General features: G+C 43.9%; 14 non-coding genes across 14 annotated transcripts; all 14 read left to right on the top strand.

Annotated features, from left to right (window-relative positions):
• The first annotated feature begins 5,975 nt into the window (after positions 1-5,975).
• On the top strand, positions 5,976-6,049 carry TRNAT-AGU (transfer RNA threonine (anticodon AGU)). The gene has a single exon. It is a non-coding gene; the product is annotated as a tRNA-Thr (tRNA).
• A 69-nt stretch (positions 6,050-6,118) lies between these two features.
• TRNAT-AGU (transfer RNA threonine (anticodon AGU)) lies at positions 6,119-6,192 on the top strand. The gene has a single exon. It is a non-coding gene; the product is annotated as a tRNA-Thr (tRNA).
• A 641-nt stretch (positions 6,193-6,833) lies between these two features.
• TRNAF-AAA (transfer RNA phenylalanine (anticodon AAA)) lies at positions 6,834-6,907 on the top strand. Its single transcript has one exon. It is a non-coding gene; the product is annotated as a tRNA-Phe (tRNA).
• Positions 6,908-6,976: 69 nt separating this feature from the next.
• TRNAT-AGU (transfer RNA threonine (anticodon AGU)) lies at positions 6,977-7,050 on the top strand. Its single transcript has one exon. It is a non-coding gene; the product is annotated as a tRNA-Thr (tRNA).
• Positions 7,051-7,243: 193 nt separating this feature from the next.
• On the top strand, positions 7,244-7,317 carry TRNAT-AGU (transfer RNA threonine (anticodon AGU)). Its single transcript has one exon. It is a non-coding gene; the product is annotated as a tRNA-Thr (tRNA).
• Positions 7,318-7,529: 212 nt separating this feature from the next.
• On the top strand, positions 7,530-7,603 carry TRNAT-AGU (transfer RNA threonine (anticodon AGU)). The gene has a single exon. It is a non-coding gene; the product is annotated as a tRNA-Thr (tRNA).
• A 641-nt stretch (positions 7,604-8,244) lies between these two features.
• On the top strand, positions 8,245-8,318 carry TRNAF-AAA (transfer RNA phenylalanine (anticodon AAA)). The gene has a single exon. It is a non-coding gene; the product is annotated as a tRNA-Phe (tRNA).
• A 69-nt stretch (positions 8,319-8,387) lies between these two features.
• On the top strand, positions 8,388-8,461 carry TRNAT-AGU (transfer RNA threonine (anticodon AGU)). Its single transcript has one exon. It is a non-coding gene; the product is annotated as a tRNA-Thr (tRNA).
• A 193-nt stretch (positions 8,462-8,654) lies between these two features.
• TRNAT-AGU (transfer RNA threonine (anticodon AGU)) lies at positions 8,655-8,728 on the top strand. Its single transcript has one exon. It is a non-coding gene; the product is annotated as a tRNA-Thr (tRNA).
• A 355-nt stretch (positions 8,729-9,083) lies between these two features.
• On the top strand, positions 9,084-9,157 carry TRNAT-AGU (transfer RNA threonine (anticodon AGU)). Its single transcript has one exon. It is a non-coding gene; the product is annotated as a tRNA-Thr (tRNA).
• A 498-nt stretch (positions 9,158-9,655) lies between these two features.
• TRNAT-AGU (transfer RNA threonine (anticodon AGU)) lies at positions 9,656-9,729 on the top strand. Its single transcript has one exon. It is a non-coding gene; the product is annotated as a tRNA-Thr (tRNA).
• Positions 9,730-11,681: 1,952 nt separating this feature from the next.
• Positions 11,682-11,755, top strand: TRNAT-AGU (transfer RNA threonine (anticodon AGU)). The gene has a single exon. It is a non-coding gene; the product is annotated as a tRNA-Thr (tRNA).
• Positions 11,756-12,253: 498 nt separating this feature from the next.
• On the top strand, positions 12,254-12,327 carry TRNAT-UGU (transfer RNA threonine (anticodon UGU)). Its single transcript has one exon. It is a non-coding gene; the product is annotated as a tRNA-Thr (tRNA).
• Positions 12,328-12,681: 354 nt separating this feature from the next.
• TRNAT-AGU (transfer RNA threonine (anticodon AGU)) lies at positions 12,682-12,755 on the top strand. Its single transcript has one exon. It is a non-coding gene; the product is annotated as a tRNA-Thr (tRNA).
• Position 12,756: the final 1 nt, after the last annotated feature.

Genomic DNA, 12,756 nt, shown 5'->3' with positions numbered 1-12,756 from the left:
GGGCTCGCAGTTGCAAGCCCCTGGCTAAGCGTTAGCATGGTGCTCGCATATGGCAAAGCGGGGCCAAGTGTTCGAATGGTGCTTGCAGTTGGGAGCCCCAGGCCAAGTGTTAGCATGGTGCTCGCAGTTTGCAATGCTGGGCCAAGTGTTGGGGCTAATGTTTTCTATAATCTTCGCTTGGCATTTTGAAAAATCTGAAATTCACCCGCTTGAACCGTGGCGCCGTAGCGTAGTTGAATAAAGCGCCTGTCTAAAAAACGGAGATTCTGAATTCGAAACTCGGCAGTGCCTTCGGGTAAATGTTTTCTATAATCTTCGCTTGGCATTTTGCCAAGATTGGTCATACAACCCCAAGAACCGTGGAGCAGTGGCTAAGTTGGTTAAAGCGTCTGTCAAGTAAGCAGGAGATCCTGAGTTCGAATCTCGGCGGTGCTTTCGGGTTAATGTTTTCTATAATCTACGCATGGCATTTTGCAAAATCTGTCATTCAACGACAAAAATCGTGGCGCCGTGGCTTAGTTGGTTAAAGCGCCTTTCTAGTAAACAGAAGATCCTGAGTTCGAATCTCGGCGGTGCCTTCGGATAAATGTTTTCTATAATCTACGCATTGCATTTTGCAAAACCTACCATTCAACCACTTTACCCGTGGCGCCGTGGCTTAGTTGGTTAAAGCGCCTGTCTAGTGAGGAGAGTCTCGCTTGAGCTTTTCTAGAGTGCGGTTGCCGATTTTTCCGCTCCGATTTTCTAGTCTCTTTTGGCGTTTAAGCCTAGGCTTAGTGTTTATTTTAAATATATTTGCTTTTCTATAATCCCAGTTTATTGAGTTATTTATTAATTTTAATATTTGACCCTGCATTGCAGGGTCTGTAACCCCTTTAACTAATTTTAATTATGGAAGTTTTACGACGTAAGGTTTTCGTCGCTTCTGAAGCGACGGCCGTTAATTTGGTAGAAGATGATTTGAAAGAGCATTTTGGTTTGGATTCCTATTCGTCAGTGGTCGCTACATTGGGTGGCTTTTTCGTCACATTTATTACATTGGAAGATGCGGATACTTGCGTTGAACATGGTATGGAGATTGGAGGCGTAGAATGTGTCGTTACGAAGGTTGGGAGCCGTGAAGTTTTGATGACGTTACCTGGTCTACCGGAATTTGTCACTGATGAAGCGGTGAAAGATAAGTTTGTCAGCATGAAATGCGAGGTGAAGTCTGTCGTGATGTGGGCGCGGGAAAATGGAAAATATTACGGTCAAAGGTCGCTAAAAGTGTCATTACCGGAAGGTGTGTCAAGTTTGCCTTATACTATTCGTATTCGTGATGTCTTGGGTCTTGAAACTAATTACCGTCTCCGCCACGACCGTCAGGCCAAGGTCTGTAACAAATGTTTTTCCACGTCTCATTTATATCGCCAATGCCCCGATTTTCGTTGTCGAAAGTGCGACCTTCAAGGTCACGGAATCCGTCAATGTCCGGAATGGGAGAAGGGCGCCCAAGGCCGGCCTGCACATGTCAACGAAAAAGTGGGTCACGCTGTTGTTCATGACTTGCCGATGGATCAGGGGGAAGCGGTTAATCCTCACCTTCCACCCGACGGGGATGCAGGTACTTCTGATGAAATGGCTGATAAAGGACCATCCTCAATTTTATCGTTAAGCGCGGCTAAGAGACCGATTTCTACTTCCACCGGTAGTGACGATGGTGTCCGCCCCACTGGTAATTTGTCTTTGCCCGCCTCGACTAGTAAATCGTCACATTCTAAAAGGCTCCGTGGCAATAAATCTTTTGATAAGGCCATCGCTATCAGGCGGTTTGGTTCGTGGGAAAAGCTTCGGATGGAGGCGCCAGAGAAAGGGGATCAGTTGGCGGCGACGGAGAAAGGGGGTGGCGGTGGGACCTTAGTCTCTATGCTGCGTTTGGCCAGTTGTTATATTCGTGGACTGCGGGATGATCAGAAGATTTTAGAGTTTTTGGAACTTAGTAAGCCGTATGACATTATTTGCCTTCAGGAGACGCATTGGTTAGCGGAGCACGCGCATCGGTTTAAATCTCTTTGGCGTGGTGAAGTAATTTTTGACAATGATTCGACGACCGGTTTTTGCGGCGTGGCTACCCTAGTTCGTCCGGGTTTCAACGTTACCGTTTCCCGCGTTGTTGTCAGTAATGAAGAACGGTTCGAGATTGTTTCACTTACATTAGATGACGTGGCTTTTGATGTTGTCAACGTGTACTTACCCAACGACGCGAATGATCGGGTGCCGTTTTACGCGCGTCTCCGGGCGGAAATATCTCGTTTGCAGCGCCCCGTGGTTGCGGGGGATTTCAATGACGTTGTTCTTCGCAGTCAGGATCGTTGTCCTATTACTTTGGTCACCACGCGTTTTAGACGTAAGAATGTAAAGCTTTGCCAAATTATACCATGTTCACTTACAGATCATAAACTAGTCGAACTCCGCTTCAATTTGGACGGTGTCGCTATGGGCCCGGGCACATGGTCTTTCAACGCGAGCTTCCTTGACTTAGACTCGTATCGCGACGCGGTGGCTCGTATTATTCGTCGAAGTCGTACGTGGCCGGAATTTTCTACGTCGGTTATTGACTGTTACGAAAAGTTAAAGTCTTCTTTGCGTGATCACTCGATGTTTTTTGGTTAAATACAAGCTGAGCGCTCGCGTGATTATCGTACGGCTTTACGATTAGCGGTGGTCCGCGCTCAGGAGGACTTAACGGATGGACTAATTGACGTGGTGGAGTTAACTTCCAAGGTGGACGATCTGAAATTGTTCGACCGCAATGTCCTTCGTGGAGCTGTAGCTCGTTCTAATCAACTGTGGCGCACCGAAGGTGAACGGCCTACGGCGTATTTTTTACGCCTTGAGAAGTATCGCCAAAGTAAGAAAAATTTACGATACATTTATTCCGCGTCCCAGACTCTTCTTGAGGATCCGTTATGTGACCATTTTAGCGACATGTACCGCGGTAGACCTACTAATAACGCCAGTGCTGAAGAATACGTATCATATATCCCGACCCGGTTGTCGGAGGCCGATTTCGCTATCTGCGAGAGTTCAGTGACTTGGGCGGATGTAACCTTAAGCCTCCGGAACCTTCCAAATGGTAAGAGTCCCGGAAAAGATGGCCTAACTAATGAGTTTTGGAAGTTTATTTTCCCGCAAATCAAGGACGAATTTTTAGCGTTAATTGCCTTTTGTGAAAGTGAGGGCCGTTTGCCTCCGAGTATGAAAGAAGGCATGATCGTTCTGCTTCCGAAGACTGGCGACTTGCGGTACATATCTAATTGGTGTCCAATTACCCTCTTAAATGCGGATTATAAGATTTTAGCGGAAATCCAGGCAATGCGACTTTCAGCGGTCTTACCAACGATAATTTCTGATCGTCAAACGGGAGCCATCAAAGGTCGCGGGTCATTTAGTACCCCCGCGCTTTTATTGGACACGATTAAGTATCTCAATCGCGTGAACACTAGCGGAATTCTTTTGAAGTTGGATTTAGCCAAAGCGTTTGATTGTGTTTCTTGGCCATATTTATTCGCTGTCTTGCGCGCTTTCGGTTTTGGTCCCACTTTTTGCGGCTGGATTCAAACTTTTCTTATCGGTAGTTGGTCGTGCTTGAAGATAAACGGTTATTTAACCGATTTTTTCCAACTCGGTCGTTCGGTTCGTCAAGGGTGTCCGCTGAGCCCACTTTTATACGCGTTAGAGAGTCGTCGAGCGATTGTCCGGGTCAATTGGCCTGGTCTTCATTCGGCCCCGTTATTGCGCATCCACGTCGATGACAACACTGTAATCGTTCGGAACCGGAAATCGGTTGAAGAAGTTGTGGCCGAGTATCGCCGCTTTTCGGAAGGATCGGGCGCGGTATTAAATCTGAGCAAGTTACGCGGATTATGGCTTGGGTCGGAACGCGCTAATGTCCCCGAGGTCATTTCCGGTATTTCTATTTCTTCTGAACCGCTCGAGGTTCTCGGCGTGTACACCAATACGATTGATCTAAATTGGACTTCACGTTTAGAAAAATTCAAGAAAGTCTTACGGGTTTGGCAGGCGTGGCGTTTGACGGTTATCGGAAAGGTTATCTTAATTAATACTTTGGCCATGTCGCTTTTGTATCATACTCTTCGCTGATAGTATAGCCGTTCAGTTTCGCAAAGTCGCGCTGGACTTCCTATGGGGGTCTCGGGCTCATCAAGTTTCGTATACCACTCTCACGCGCCCTACTCGTCTATGGACTGGTCGATCTAAAATGGAAGACTTACGCTTTCCGCTTCCGGGAGTTGCAGACTATTCTTTCTCCGGAAAGCCCTTCGGCTCAGCGAGATCTCGTGATTGCCCTTTTAAACCCATTTGACGGAACGGCAAGTCCCGGTATCAACATTCTGCGTTGCGTGTTACCTCAGTCATGGCTCAGTCGGCTTTCTCCGCGTTATCGAGAAATGTGGATCGCGTGGCGGACGTTTATTGACTCCCAGAATATGCGACTCCAGCTATCTGAGAATCTGTTACATGAACCGGTTTTCTATGGTAGGCACATTAACTTGCCCGACTTATCGTATCGACAGCGCCTTCCTTTTCTGTCTCACGGTCTATTATGTCTTCGCGAGTTTTGTTACGAGGTTATACCTGGAGATTAAGATTGATGCTCCGAGTGGATCTATATACGACTATGCATCCGCTTCGGTAAAAGAACTATATGATCGGTATCATACGATTGGCGCTTTTCAATCGGCCGGTGAACTCAAATTGCGGGAATATTTCGGGGGTCCATTACCCGAACCAGGGTGGAATTGGCTAAAAGGAAAATTGTTGGGTCCCGAACAACGAGATACTAATTATAAAATGGTCCATCGCGCTTATTTTCTAAATGCTTTTACATGCCTTTGATCCACAGACTTCTGCAGACTGTACATTTTGTAAGGGAGCGGATGAAAATTTAAGGCATTTACTATTAGACTGTCGCGTAGTAAATAGTTGGTGGTTGTGGTTGTTCGTTGAAAAACTAAAAATAAAAGTTAATTGGTTCACTACCCCGGGATATGTGCGAAATGTATTTCTTGTTTTTCAAGGTAAATGCCCTTTAAATATCAATCTTCTCGAGCGGAAAGTTTTGCACTTTTTAATATCCATATTTAAATATTTTATACTCGATAGTAGATCTTTTTATATTACCCATGATAATGTCCCGCTCTTTATTGTTAAAAAACGATTTATCGCTAAAATTAGGAGTTAAATAAGTAAAACCATAGCAATTTATAAAGATTAGGAAAAAGAATTTTGTAACCTTTTGTTAAAAATATTTTAAAACTCAAGGGTGAATATTTTAATATTTATTTATTTATTTATTGGAAACAAAAAAGAGAAATGTCCAGATATCTTACATTTTAATTTTAATTGGGTATTGTAAAAAAAAAAAATTTGCTAATATGTTGTCAAAAATATTTAAAAAATTATAATTTAACAGTGTCAATATTTTTTAAACGCAAATCAGACTGTTTTAAGGGGTTTAAATATTGTGCTTTAATTGCTTTCATATATATCGCATTCCAAAAGTGTATTTGTTTGTTTTTTTGGTTAATATATATCACCACATTAGCATTCCTGTATTTTTATAATAGTTGCTCTTGTTTTGTCAAAATTGCTTTCGAAATTTTGTGATAAACATCAACAATGTATTTTTTAATGATATTATTAAAAAAAAAAGCCTGTCTAGTGAACAGGAGATCCTGATTTCGAATCTGGGCGGTGACTTCGGGTTAATGCTTTCTATAATCTACGTGTTGAATTTTGCAAAATCTGTCATTCAACGACAAAAATCGTGGTGCCATGGCTTAGTTGGTTAAAGCGCCTGTCTAGTAAACAGGAGATCCTGATTTCGAATCTGGGCGGTGCCTTCGGGTTAATGTTTTCAATAATCTTCTCTTGGCATTTTACAAAACCAATCATTCAACCACTTTACCCGTGGCGCCGTGGCTTAGTTGGTTAAAGCGCCTGTCTAGTAAACAGGAGATCCTGAGTTCAAATCTCGGCGGTGCCTTCGGGTTAATGTTTTCTATAATCTTCACTTGGCATTTTACAAAACCAATCATTCAACCACTTTACCCGTGGCGCCGTGGCTTAGTTGGTTAAAGCGCCTGTCTAGTAAACAGGAGATCCTGAGTTCGAATCTCGGCGGTGCCTTCGGGTTAATTTATTCTATAATCTACGCGTGGCATTTTACAAATTCTGTCATTCAACCACTTTACCCGTGGTGACGTGGCTAAGTTTGTTAAAGCGCCTGTCTAGTTAACGGGAGATCCTGAGTTCAAATCAGGGTGGTGCCTTCGGGTTAATGCTTTCTATAATCTACGCGTTGACTTTAACAAAACCAATCATTCAACCAGTTTACCCGTGGTGCCTTGGCTTAGTTGGTTAAAGCGCCTGTCTAGTAAACAGGAGATCCTGAGTTCGAATCTCGGCGGTGCCTTCGGGTTAATGTTTTCTATAATCTACGCATGGCATTTTGCAAAATCTGTCATTCAACGACAAAAATCGTGGCGCCGTGGCTTAGTTGGTTAAAGCGCCTGTCTAGTAAACAGGAGATCCTGAGTTCAAATCAGGGTGGTGCCTTCAGGTTAATGCTTTCTATAATCTACGCGTTGACTTTTACAAAACCAATCATTCAACCAGTTTACCCGTGGTGCCTTGGCTTAATTGGTTAAAGCGCCTGTCTAGTAAACAGGACATCCTTAGTTCGAATCTCGGCGGTGCCTTCGGGTTAATGTTTTCTATAATCTACGCATGGCATTTTACAAATTCTGTCATTCAACCACTTTACCCGTGGCGACGTGGCTTAGTTGGTTAAAGCGCCTGTCTAAAAAACAGGAGATCCTGAGTTCAAATCTCGGCGATGCCTTCGGGTTAATGTTTTCTATAATCTTCACTTGGCATTTTACAAAACCAATCATTCAACCATTTTACCCGTGGCGCCGTGGCTTAGTTGGTTAAAGCGCCTGTCTAGTAAACAGGAGATCCTGAGTTCGAATCTCGGCGGTGCCTTCGGGTTAATGTTTTCTATAATCTACGCATGGCATTTTACAAATTCTGTCATTCAACCACGTTACCCGTGGCGACGTGGCTTAGTTGGTTAAAGCGCACGTCTAGTAAACAGGAGATCCTGAGTTCGGGTTTATGTTTTCAATAATCTTCTCTTGGCATTTTACAAAACCAATCATTCAACCAGTTAACCCGTGGCGCCGTGGCTTAGTTGGTTAAAGCGCCTGTCTAGTAAACAGGAGATCCTGAGTTCGAATCTCGGCGGTGCCTTCGGCTTAATGTTTAACATAATCTACGCATGGCATTTTGCAAAACCTATCATTCAACCACTTTACCCGTGGCGCCGTGGCTTAAATGATTAAAGCGCCTGTCTAGTAAACAGGAGATCCTGAGTTCAAATCAGGGTGGTACCTTCGGGTTAAGGTTTTCTATAATCTACGCATGGCATTTTACAAATTCTGTCATTCAACCACTTTACCCGTGGCGACGTGGCTTAGTTGGTTAAAGCGCCTGTCTAGTAAACAGGAGATCCTGAGTTCGAATCTCGGCGGTGCCTTCGGGTTAATGTTTTCTATAATCTACGCGTGGCATTTTACAAATTCTGTCATTCAACCACTTTACCCGTGGTGACGTGGCTAAGTTTGTTAAAGCGCCTGTCTAGTTAACGGGAGATCCTGAGTTCAAATCAGGGTGGTGCCTTCGGGTTAATGCTTTCTATAATCTACGCGTTGACTTTAACAAAACCAATCATTCAACCAGTTTACCCGTGGTGCCTTGGCTTAGTTGGTTGAAGCGCCTGTTTAGTAAACAGGAGATCCTGAGTTCGAATCTCGGCGGTGCCTTCGGGTTAATGTTTTCTATAATCTACGCATGGCATTTTGCAAAATCTGTCATTCAACGACAAAAATCGTGGCGCCGTGGCTTAGTTGGTTAAAGCGCCTGTCTAGTAAACAGGAGATCCTGAGTTCAAATCAGGGTGGTGCCTTCAGGTTAATGCTTTCTATAATCTACGCGTTGACTTTTACAAAACCAATCATTCAACCAGTTTACCCGTGGTGCCTTGGCTTAATTGGTTAAAGCGCCTGTCTAGTAAACAGGACATCCTTAGTTCGAATCTCGGCGGTGCCTTCGGGTTAATGTTTTCTATAATCTACGCATGGCATTTTACAAATTCTGTCATTCAACCACTTTACCCGTGGCGACGTGGCTTAGTTGGTTAAAGCGCCTGTCTAAAAAACAGGAGATCCTGAGTTCAAATCTCGGCGATGCCTTCGGGTTAATGTTTTCTATAATCTTCACTTGGCATTTTACAAAACCAATCATTCAACCATTTTACCCGTGGCGCCGTGGCTTAGTTGGTTAAAGCGCCTGTCTAGTAAACAGGAGATCCTGAGTTCGAATCTCGGCGGTGCCTTCGGGTTAATGTTTTCTATAATCTACGCATGGCATTTTACAAATTCTGTCATTCAACCACGTTACCCGTGGCGACGTGGCTTAGTTGGTTAAAGCGCACGTCTAGTAAACAGGAGATCCTGAGTTCTGGTTTATGTTTTCAATAATCTTCTCTTGGCATTTTACAAAACCAATCATTCAACCAGTTAACCCGTGGCGCCGTGGCTTAGTTGGTTAAAGCGCCTGTCTAGTAAACAGGAGATCCTGAGTTCGAATCTCGGCGGTGCCTTCGGCTTAATGTTTAACATAATCTACGCATGGCATTTTGCAAAACCTATCATTCAACCACTTTACCCGTGGCGCCGTGGCTTAAATGATTAAAGCGCCTGTCTAGTAAACAGGAGATCCTGAGTTCAAATCAGGGTGGTACCTTCGGGTTAAGGTTTTCTATAATCTACGCATGGCATTTTACAAATTCTGTCATTCAACCACTTTACCCGTGGCGACGTGGCTTAGTTGGTTAAAGCGCCTATCTAGTAAACAGGAGATCCTGAGTTCGAATCTCGGTGGTGCCTTCGGGTAAATGTTTTCTATAATCTTCTCTTGGCATTTTACAAAACCAATCATTCAACCTGTTTACCCATGGCGCCGTGGTTTAGTTGGTTAAAGCGCCTGTCTAGTAAACAGGAGATCCTGAGTTCGAATCTCGGCGGAGCCTTCGGGTTAATGTTTTCTATAATCTTCACTTGGCATTTTAGAAAACCAATCATTCAACCAATTTACCTGTGGCGCCTTGGCTTAGTTGGTTAAAGCGCCTGTCTAGTAAACAGGAGATCCTGCGTTCGAATCTCGGCGGTGCCTTCGGGTTAATGTTTTCTATAATCTACGCATGGCATTTTACGAATTCTGTCATTCAACCACTTTACCCGTGGCGACGTGGCTAAGTTGGTTAAAGCGCATGTCTAGTAAACAGGAGATCCTGAGTTCGAATCTCGGCGGTGCCTTCGGGATGATGTTTTCTATAATCTACGCATGGCATTTTACAAATTCTGTCATTCAACCACTTTACCCGTAGCGACGGGGCTAAGTTGGTTAAAGCGCCTGTCTAGTAAACAGGAGATCCTGAGTTCGAATATCGGCGGTGCCTTCGGGTTAATGTTTTCTATAATCTACGCGTGGCATTTTACAAAACCAATCATTCAACCAGTTTAACCGTGGCGCCGTGGCTTAGTTGGTTAAAGCGCCTGTCTAGTAAACAGGAGATCCTGAGTTCGAATCTCGGCGGAGCCTTCGGGTTAATGTTTTCTATAATCTACGCATGGCATTTTACAAATTCTGTCATTCAACCACTTTACCCGTGGTGACGTGGCTAAGTGGGTTAAAGCGCACGTCTAGTAAACAGGAGATCCTGAGTTCGGAAATCGTTGGTTGGTGCCTTCGGGTTAATGTTTTCTATAATCTACGCGTAACATTTTACAAATTCTGTCATTCAACCACTTCACCCGTGGCGGGGTGTGAAGAAACCGCGCCGTTTTCCTGTCGCGCCTAATTTCGGGTTATCGGTTGTAAATGACAATGGTGAAACGTTCAAATTCGCTCTTTCGGTCAAGTTTATTTACGATACTTTCGCGACCGGTTTATCTACTGAGTCCAGCGGCGAGGAGCGTTGGCGTCGCTTTTTCGGTGGCCCTCTATGCCGTGTTCGTTGGAAATTCGTCCGTTCCAACTTTTTGGGCACTTCCCTTTCTGCCATGAATCTTCGACTGATCCATCAGGGTTTTCCAGTAAAGTCACGTTTAGTGCACGGTCTCGTGGTCCCGGACTCTCGATGTCCCTTTTGTCAAACCGGCTCCGAAACTGTAGAACATCTTTTCGTGGAGTGTCCCGTGGTGTCGCAATGGTGGACTTGGTTGTTCTGTGCCGTCTTGGACCTTTCCCGGGACTTATTCGGTAGTCCTACAAAAACTCGAAACTCTTTTATAATTTTTGGCGAGATAACTACTGATTTAAAAAACCCTGTTATTTTTTGGAAAGTTGTAAATTTATTAAGTGCAATTTTTAAACGAGAAATTTGGATGTATCGTTGTCAATGTTCCTTTAATGAAACCGTATTTCAGGATGTCATATTTCTAAAAAAAGTCCGCGCAATATTAAAAAGAGAATGTCGGAATAAGCAAAGAAAACTAAATATGGATATTCCGTCGGACGTTATCATGAATAATCTATTAAATATAGTTTTTCGGTAATTGCGATATTTATCATTATCAATGTCAAAATTATTTATTTTTTAACAATAGAGACATTTCCTCTTTTATTTTCGTACCCGCTATGATCACATAAAATTGTTATATTTGTATTGTATTGTTTTAGACAAGTGAATAAAGATTTTATAAAAAAAAAAAAAAAAAGCGCACGTCTAGTAAACAGGAGATCCTGAGTTCGAATCTGGCCGGTGCCTTCGGGTTAATGTTTTCTATAATCTACGCATGGAATTTTACAAATTCTGTCATTCAACCACTTTACCCGTGGCGACGTGGCTAAGTTGGTTAAAGCGCGTGTCTAGTAAACAGGAGATCCTGAGTTCGAATCTCGGCGGTGCCTTCGGGATGATGTTTTCTATAATCTACGCATGGCATTTTGCAAATTCTGTCATTCAACCACTTTACCCGTGGCGACGTGGCTTAGTTGGTTAAAGCGCCTGTCTAGTCAACGGGAGATCCTGAGTTCAAATCAGGGTGGTGCCTTCGGGTTAATGCTTTCTATAATCTACGCGTTGACTTTTACAAAACCAATCATTCAACCAGTTTACCCGTGGTGCCTTGGCTTAGTTGGTTAAATCGCCTGTCTAGTAAACAGGAGATCCTGAGTTCGAATCTCGGCGGAGCCTTCGGGTTAATGTTTTCTATAATCTTCTCTTGGCATTTTACGAAACCTATCATTCAACCACGTTACCCTAGGTGGCGTGGCTCAGTTGGTTAAAGCGCCTGTCTAGTAAACAGGAGATCCTGAGATCGAATCTCGGCGGTGCCTTCGAGTTAATGTTTTCTATAATCTACGCATGGCATTTTACAAATTCTGTCATTCAACCACTTTACCCGTGGCGACGTGGCTTAGTTGGTTAAAGCGCACGTCTAGTAAACAGGAGATCCTGAGTTCGGAAATCGGCGGTGCCTTCGGGTTTATGTTTTCTATAATCTTCTCTTGGCATTTTACAAAACCAATCATTCAACCAGTTTATCCGCGGCGCCGTGGCTTAGTTGGTTAAAGCGCCTGTCTAGTAAACAGGAGATCCTGAGTTCGAATCTCGGCGGAGCCTTCGGGTTAATGTTTTCTATAATCTTCACTTGGAATTTTACAAAACCAATCATTCAATTAGTTTACCTGTGGCGCCTTGGCTTAGTTGGTTAAAGCGCCTGTCTAGTAAACAGGAGATCCTGAGTTCGCATCTCGGCGGTGCCTTCGGGTTAATGTTTTCTATAATCTACGCATGGCATTTTACAAATTCTGTCATTCAACCACTTTACCCGTGGCGACGTGGCTTAAATGATTAAAGCGCCTGTCTAGTAAACAGGAGATCCTGAGTTCGGAAATCAGCGGTGCCTTCGGGTTAATGTTTTCTATAATCTACGCATGGCATTTTACAAATTCTGTCATTCAACCACTTTACCCGTGGCGACGGGGCTAAGTTGGTTAAAGCGCCTGTCTAGTAAACAGGAGATCCTGAGTTCGAATCTCGGCGGTGCCTTCGTGTTAATGTTTTCTATAATCTACGCGTGGCATTTTACAAAACCAATCATTCAACCAGTTTACCCGTGGCGCCGTGGCTTAGTTGGTTAAAGCGCCTGTCTTGTAAACAGGAGATCCTGAGTTCAAATCTCGGCGGTGCCTTCGGGTTAATGTTTTCTATAATCTTCACTTGGCATTTTACAAAACCAATCATTCAACCAGTTAACCGTGGCGACGGGGCTAAGTTGGTTAAAGCGCCTGTCTAGTAAACAGGAGATCCTGAGTTCGAATCTCGGCGGTGCCTTCGGGTTAATGTTTTCTATAATCTACGCGTAACATTTTACAAATTCTGTCATTCAACCACTTCACCCGTGGCGATGTGGCTTAGTTGGTTAAAGCGCCTGTCTAGTCAACGGGAGATCCTGAGTTCAAATCAGGGTGGTACCTTCGGGTTAATGTTTTCTATAATCTACGCATGGCATTTTACAAATTCTGTCATTCAACCACTTTACCCGTGGCGCCGTGGCTTAGTTGGTTAAAGCGCCTGTCTAGTAAACAGGAGATCCTGAGTTCGAATCTCCGGGGTGCCTT

Source organism: Leiobunum rupestre, chromosome 7 (assembly GCF_980474605.1).
Source record: "Leiobunum rupestre chromosome 7, qqLeiRupe1.1.hap1, whole genome shotgun sequence".
In the NCBI taxonomy this organism is placed as follows: domain Eukaryota; kingdom Metazoa; phylum Arthropoda; class Arachnida; order Opiliones; family Sclerosomatidae; genus Leiobunum; species Leiobunum rupestre.
This window is presented reverse-complemented; position numbering and strand designations above follow the sequence as displayed.